This window comes from Papio anubis, chromosome 20 (assembly GCF_008728515.1).
Source record: "Papio anubis isolate 15944 chromosome 20, Panubis1.0, whole genome shotgun sequence".
Classification (NCBI taxonomy): domain Eukaryota; kingdom Metazoa; phylum Chordata; class Mammalia; order Primates; family Cercopithecidae; genus Papio; species Papio anubis.
Genome location: NC_044995.1, coordinates 22,250,098 through 22,258,033, shown reverse-complemented (window position 1 = coordinate 22,258,033; position 7,936 = coordinate 22,250,098). Strand labels below are relative to the sequence as shown.

The 7,936-nt window shown below is 44.5% G+C and overlaps 1 pseudogene; it reads right to left on the bottom strand.

Moving 5' to 3' along the window:
* Positions 1-2,672: 2,672 nt before the first annotated feature.
* On the bottom strand, positions 2,673-4,064 carry LOC101018673 (annotated as a pseudogene).
* Between the last annotated feature and the right edge of the window lie 3,872 nt (positions 4,065-7,936).

Genomic DNA, 7,936 nt, shown 5'->3' with positions numbered 1-7,936 from the left:
GTTTTTGACCTGAGCAACTGAAAGAATGTAGTTACCATGTACAGAGGTATAAAGAGGCATGGAAAGAGCAGTGTGGTGGCATCAGGAGTACAGTGTGGGACATACTGAGTTTGAGATAACTGTGGGATATCCAAGTGGGATGTAAGGAGACAAGTGATCGACAAGCCTGGAGCTCAGGGGAGAAGTCTGAACAGGGGATATAAAGCTGAAGTTTCTATGATTTGAGAAGATATTTCCATCATTAGAAATGATAGTTTAGGCCAGGCGCGGTGGCTCAAGCCTGTAATCCCAGCACTTTGGGAGGCCGAGACGGGCAGATCACGAGGTCAGGAGATTGAGACCATCCTGGCTAACACAGTGAAACCCCGTCTCTACTAAAAAATACAAAAAACTAGCCGGGCAAGGAGGCGGGCGCCTGTAGTCCCAGCTACTTGGGAGGCTGAGGCAGGAGAATGGCATAAACCCAGGAGGCGGCGCTTGCAGTGAGCTGAGATCTGGCCACTGCGCTCCAGCCCGGGCAACAGAGCGAGACTCCGTCTCAAAAAAAAAAAAAGAGAAATGATAGTTAAAGTCTCGAGGCTAGGTATGATCACCAAAGGAGTGAGTGCAGACAGAGAAAAGACCTAAGGTCTAAGCCCTGGGGCACTCCAGCAGTTAGAATTGGGGGAAAGATGGCCAGGCATGGTGGCTCACGCCTGTAATCCCAACACTTTGAGAGGTCAGGGTGGGCAGATCACTTGAGGTCAGGAGTTCAAGACCAGCCTGGCCAACATGGTGAAACCCAGTCTCTACTGAAAAATACAAAATATTAGCTGAGCGTGGTGACACGTGCCTGTAATCCCAGCTACTTGGGAGGTTGAGGCAGGAGGATCACTTGAACCTGGGAGGCGAAGGTCGCAGTGAGCCCATATCATGCCACTGCCCTCCAGCCTGGGTGACAGAGCGAGACTCTATCTAAAATAAATAAATAAATAAATAAATAAATAAAAATATAGTTGAGGGGAATAAAGAGAAAACAGCAAAGGACTCTGAGGAGTGACCAGTAAAGTCAAAGGAAACCCAAGAGAGTGGCCTGTGTAAAGCCAAGTGGAGGGAGTGACAAGCTTCGTCCAATGCTATTGGAGTGTCAAGTACTATGAGCAAGTGAACTGAACACTGGGTTCAGGTGCAGGGAGGTCACTGATGACCTTGACATGAGAGGTATTGGAGGAGTGGTGGAGGTGATGCCCCACTGGAATGGGAGGAGAACTGGAGACAGTGAAGATGGATAACTCAAGGATTTGGGCCATAAACAAAGCAGAGAAATGGATGGTAATTGGAGAATATGGTGCAATGAAAGGAATTCACTCATCATTCATGTAAGCTAATGGGAATATTCCAGTAGAGAAGGAAATATCGGTTGATGGTGCAGGAAAGAAAAGAGGGAATTGCTTCAATAGGTCCTCGAGAAGGCAAGAGGGGAAAGGATCTGGTGCCTGGTCAGGGGCGGCCTCAGACAGGAGCCAGAAAGTCCATCTAGGGCACAAAGGCAGGAACGTGGGTAGATGTGTCCCACCATGCTCCGGCCCTCCCCGCTGCACTGCTGATCAGGCAGGTTGTAATTACCGCTCTGTGTGTCTGCATGTGTCTCCAAGACCTATGAGAGAGAAAGACCATGTAGGTCAACATCGCACCTTCAGTGCCCAGGACAAAGCCTGGTGCAGAGCAAGCACTCAACAAGGATAGTGAACGGCTCCATGCAAAACGAGACAATATCCACTTTACCTGGCAGACATTAAAAAATGATAAAAGTAGAAATTGTAATGCAATGTGGCAATGGCACAAGACAAGACAGACAGATCAATGGAACAGAATTTAAAAACTAAAAAATGCCAGGTGCAGTGGCTCACGCCTGTAATCCCAGCACTTTGGGAGGCCAAGATGGGTGGATCACTTGAGGTCAGGAGTTCAAGACCAGCCTGGCCAACATGGTGAAACCCTGTCTCTACTAAAAATACAAAAAGTAGCTGGGCATGGTGGCACATGCCTGTAATCCCAGCTACACGGGAGGCTAAGGGAGGAGAATCACTTGGACCCAGGAGGTGGAGGTTGCAGTGAGCCGAGATCACACCACTGCACTCCAGCCTCAGATACAGAGTGAGACTGTCTCAAAAAAAATAAAAAATAAAAAATAAAAAACAGGCCCAGCACAGTGGCTCACGCCTATAATCCCAACACTTTGGGAAGCTGAGGTAGGAGGACTGCTTGGGCCCAGAAGGTGGAGGCTGCAGTGAGCCGTGATTATGCCACTGCATTCCACCCTGGGCGACAGAGTAAGACCCTGTCAATAAGCAGTAATGGCATAAAATGCTTAATAAATGCTGTCAATACAACCTGATACAATAATACAAATATTCAGGAAAAATAATGTTTGCTATGTCATACCACATGCAAAAATGAATCACCAGCCGGGCATGGTGGCTCACGCCTGTAATCCCAGCAATTTGGGAGGCCGAAGATCACTTAAGGGCAAGAGTTCAAGACCAGCCTGGCCAACGAGGTGCAACCCCACCCCCAACCCATCTCTACTAAAAATACAGAAATTAGCTGGATGTGGTGGTGGGTGCCTATAATCCCAGCTACAAAGTGCTGGGATTACAGCCATGAGCAACTGCACCCAACCAGAAAGCGGTTTCTTGAGATGGAATCTGCTCCTGGTGAAGATGCTATGACATTGTCGAAATGACGGCAAAGGATTTCAAATATTCTATAAACATAGTTGATAAAAAGGTGGTAGGGTTTGAGAGGATCAACTCCAATTTTGCAAGAAGTTCTATATGCAATGCTATCACACAGCATTGCATGCTACAGAGAAATCTTTTGTGAAGAAGTCCATCGATGTGGCAAATTTTGTTGTCTTATTTTAAGAAATTGTCACTCTAGCCTTGCGACAACTGCCCTGATCAGTCAGCAACCATCAATCTGAAGGCACGACCCTCCACCAGCAAAAAGATTGTGACTCACAGAAGCCTCAGATAGATCGTTAGCACTTTCTAGCAATAAAGTATTTTTACTTATTTTTTAATCATGCCATATTAATTTTAATTACATACAAAGATCTAACATGCCACCCACAGACCATTTCACCCACTGCTCTGTTTGGCTGCAGTCTCTTGTCTCTCGCTTCAGCAATGGTGAAGCGGACACCCTTTCCTCGGGGAAGAGAAATCCATGGTTTGTTGCCCTTGTCAATAACAAAAATGATGGAAAAGCTGTTGCTGTTGGCATCTTTCACGTAAATCATGTCAAAAGATCCAGGGTGCCTCTCTCTGTTGGTGATCACACCAATTCTTCCCCATTTAGCACCTCCAGTCACCAAACACAGGTTACCAGTATCGAACTTCAAAGCAGTGATCTTGCCAGTCTCCAAATCAATCTGAATGGTGTCATTCACCTTAATGAGGGAATCAGGGTGGCGGACGGTGTGAATATCGTGAATCACCAGGTGAAGGATTCCTTTTGCGCGCACAAAGATTTTTCTCTTTTTGCACAACTTGTACTTGACTTCCTCAGGTGTAATATGATGTAGAGCAAAGCGACGATTGATGCCATAGATCAGACAGAAATCCTCTCCCATCTTGTCAATGCTGATGACATCCATAATCCAGTAGGGTAGGTTATATCAGTTCGAATCTTGCCATCTACCTTAATGAACCACTGCATGCAAATCTTCTTTACTTTGTCTCCTATCAGGGCGTACTTAAGTCTGTTCCTTAGGAAAATATGAGGGAGACACTCTCTCAGCTTGTGGGGACCAGTGGAGGGACGAGCAGCAAACACACCGGTCAATTTATCCAGCATCCAATGCTGTGGAGCTGCTACCCGCTTCAGATGCTGCTTGGGACCGAAAGCCACAGCTGTAATAGGCACAGAAAGAGGACCTCCCATCTTCTAGTGCACATAGACACTGGGAACCAATAAAGTATTTGTACATCAAGGTATGTGGGCCAGGCGTGGTAGCTCACGCCTGTAATCCCAGCACTTTGGGAGGCCAAGACGGGTGGATTACTTGAGGCCAGGAGTTTGAAACCAGCCTGGCCAACAAGGCGAAACCCCGTCTCCACTAAAAATACAAAAATTAGCCAGGCGTGGTAGTGCACACCTGTAGTCCCAGCTACCCCGGAGGCTAAGGGTGGAAAATTGCTTGAATCCAGGAGGCAGAGGTTGCAGTGAGCCAAAATCACACCACTGCCCTCCAGCCTGGATGACAGAGAGAGACTCTATCACAAAAAGAAAAAAAAAGAATAAATATATGAAAGAACGTTTAGCTATTGTATTAGTCTATTCTCCTACTGTTATAAAGAAATACCTGAGACTGGGTAATTTATAAAGAAAAGGGGTTTCATTGGCTCACGGTTCTGCAGGCTGTACAGGAAGCATAGCAGCCTCTGCTTCTGGGGAGGCCTCAGGGAGCTTCCAGTCATGGCAGAAGGCAAAGGGGGATGGAGGCGTCTCACATGGTGGCAACAGGAGCAAGAGTGAGGCTGGGGAGGTGCCACACACTTTAAACAACAGGATCTCTCCAGAACTCACTATCATGAGGACAGTATCAAGAGGAAACCCATCCACATGAGCCAATCACCTCCTACCAAGGCCCCACCTTGAACACTCATGATTACAATTCGACATGAGATTTGGGTGGTGACACAGATCCAAACCATATCAGCTATAGTAATAATAAAATTGCAAATTCAAATAACTTGACTCCAGTCTTGCAATGCCCCCTTCTCAATTAGGCTTGCCTTGATTTCTCTAATTAAAACTGCAACCCTTGGCCAGGCACAGGGGCTCACACCTATAATCCCGGCATTTGGGTAGGCCAAGGCGGGAGGATCGCTTGAACCCAGGAGTTCGAGACCAGCCTGGGCAACATGGTGAAACCCTGTCTCTACAAAAAAAAAAAAAAAATACAATAATAATAATAATAATAATAATAAATAGCTGGGCTTGGTGTCATGGGCCTATAGTCCCAGCTACTTGGGAGGCTAAGGCAGGAGGATCACTCGAGCCTGGGAGGTGAAGGTTGCAGTGAGCTGAGATCATGCCACTGCACTCCAGCCTGGGTGACCGAGCAAGACCCCTCAAAGAGAAAAACATACAAATGAAAACTGCAATCCTTGGCCAGGTATAGTATCTCACACCGTTAACCCCAGTATTTTGGGTGACTGAGGTAGGAAGATTGCTTGAGTCTAGGAGTTTGAGACCAGCCTGGGCAACATAGGGAGATGTCACCTCTACGATACATTTAAAATAAAAAAACTACAATCTTCTTCACTCCCTGCTCCTTTAACTTGCTCTGTTTTTTCTTAACTATAGCACTTTTTGCTTTCTAATGTACTAAAGGATTTACTTATTTATAACATGTATCGTGTATGTACATGTCCTCCACTCAAATATAGGTTTCATGAGATCAGAGGTTGTTTTTTTCAGTAATCTATCTCAAGCACTGAGAATATGTCTAGTACATGGTTAGCAACCAATATCTATGTGATGAATGAACGCAGCAGATTGACAACATAATACCCACAGTAGGCAAGAGTATGAACAGTCAGACTCATGTACTGTTAACAAGAGGGTAAACTGATTAAATGAACTATATACATTCATACCCGAAAATACTAAACAACCATTGAAAGTGATGTTGTGCAGTTTGGCAAAATACAGTTACACTCTGTTCCCCAGGCTGGAGTGCAGTGCCGCAATCACCGCTCCCCACCGTTTGGACCTCTAGGCTCAGGTGATCCTCTCACGTCAGCCTCCTGAATAGCTGGGACTACAGGTGCAAGCCACCATGCAATGTTAATTTTTTTCATTTTTTTGTAGAGATGGGGCCTCGCTAGGTGCCCAGGCTGGTCTTGAATTTAGAACTTTTTAGTAAAGTTCCCATGATATTATCATGGGAATAATACACATTATAAAATAGCATGTACAGTCTGTTTCCAAGGAAAAAGTGCATACAATAAAATCTTATCTATGAGGTGAGATTACAAGTTGCTGTTGTTGCTGTTGTTGTAAGACAGAGGCTCGCTCTGTGGCTCAGGCTGGAATACAGTGGCACCATCCTAGCTCACTGCAGCCTCAAATTCTTGGGCTCAAGCAATCCTCCTGCCTCAGCCTCCTGAGGAGCTGGGACTACAGGTGTGCACCACTGTGCCCAGCTAATTTTTTTATTTTTTGTAGAGACAGGATCTTGCTATATTGCCCAGGCTGGTCCCAAACTCCTGGGCTCAAGCAATCCTCCCACCTCAGCCTCCCAAAGTGCTGGGTTTACAGGTATGAGCCATTGCATCTGGCCTGTCATATTTATTTTCTACAATGAATATGTATTAGATGTATAACAAGCAGGGGAAACATTTTTTAAAAGGAGAAAATAGAAACTACCTGGTTAATACACATAGGCTTTCCTGTTTTAAAAAGGATATCGGAAGAGTAAGAACATATTTTAGAAGATTCACTCTGCAGTTACATTAAATGGAAACTAGCAAGCAAAGAGAGATGGGTAACCAAATGTGGGCTATTTAAATGTCCTCTCTATTGTCTGTAGTTTTTAAATTGCAAAAAGTAAAAGTGTGTATAAAATAAATTGTATGAAACTTTCTGGATTAAAAAGCCCATTCTCTTCTCAGCAAGACCCGGTCTTCTGGAACAAAATTCACAAATTCTGACCATCCTTGAAGCCAAACTCAAGCCCGCTGGCCGCACACGCATCTGCCTGTTACCCTTTAATAAGACAGGACTTCCTTTGGGCTTGGGCTGGGGTCAAATGGTGCTGTGTGAAAGCCACCCATTCCTGCCAATCACACAACCCCTGGAAACAGCACAGCTTATTGTGAAAATTAATTCAGGGAGCTTAAACACCACCAAACAGAATGGTTTAAAAAGAGAAGAAAAAAAAATCCCTGCGGTTTAGAAAATTCTAGATGCATTATGACTCTTCGGTATGAGTCCCAGGCTATACGCATTATACCGGCAACACCCGGGAAAACATAAGATGTCTTTTTTAATCCATCAGATAATTACGCCGACTACAAGGACATTTTGGCAACTACTAGAAAATACTGCCCTCTGGTGTTAAGGTCATTCCACACTGATTAACATAACAAAAAGGAAAAAAAGAAAAGCCTTTCTTAAATACAAAAACCACCACCTTCAGGGACTTACGTTTTTACTTGCAAAAAATCTGAACACAAAATCCCAAAGGATTTTACGGGTATATATTGTGGACACCTTCCCCACGGTGCCTGGAAAATACCTACTAACGTTATTACAAGCTGTCTCAGTCAATTCACGTCAGAGGATCTCCTCTCCAAGAGTTATATTCAGCTGTCTCTTGAACAAAAGAAAACCAAAAAGTACTTTCAAGAGCTTCTGTAGGGGAGAAGTTTCTGGAAAATAAACTAAAGATTATTTTCACAGAAAATTTTCTACTAATCCTGGTAGGAAGAATAGAAAAAAGAGCAATATTACGATATTCTATGTATTATAGAAGTCTTTAAAAATGTGAGACAATTTTTATGAAAAACAAAATAGCCACATGCATAAAGAAGCTGGCAATCACTGGTTATATATTGATCATCTTATTCCTGCTTAAAGGTACTTCAAGAATAAGATAGAAAGGAGGTTCTGTCATAGCTCTCCGCTATAAGAAAATAAAACTTTACAAGGGCAGGGCGTGCCGTTCTGATGGTTACACACACAAGAATTGCATGCACAAATTCAGCAGTCTTGGCTGGGCATGGTGGTTCACACTTGTAATCTCAGCGCTTTCAGGCCAAGGACACCATGCCCAGCTTTTTTTTCTTTTTTTTCAGATGGGATCTCATTCTGTCTCCCAGGCTGCAGTGCAGTGGCGTGATCTTGGCTCACTGCAACCTCCACCTCCTGGGCTCAAGCAATT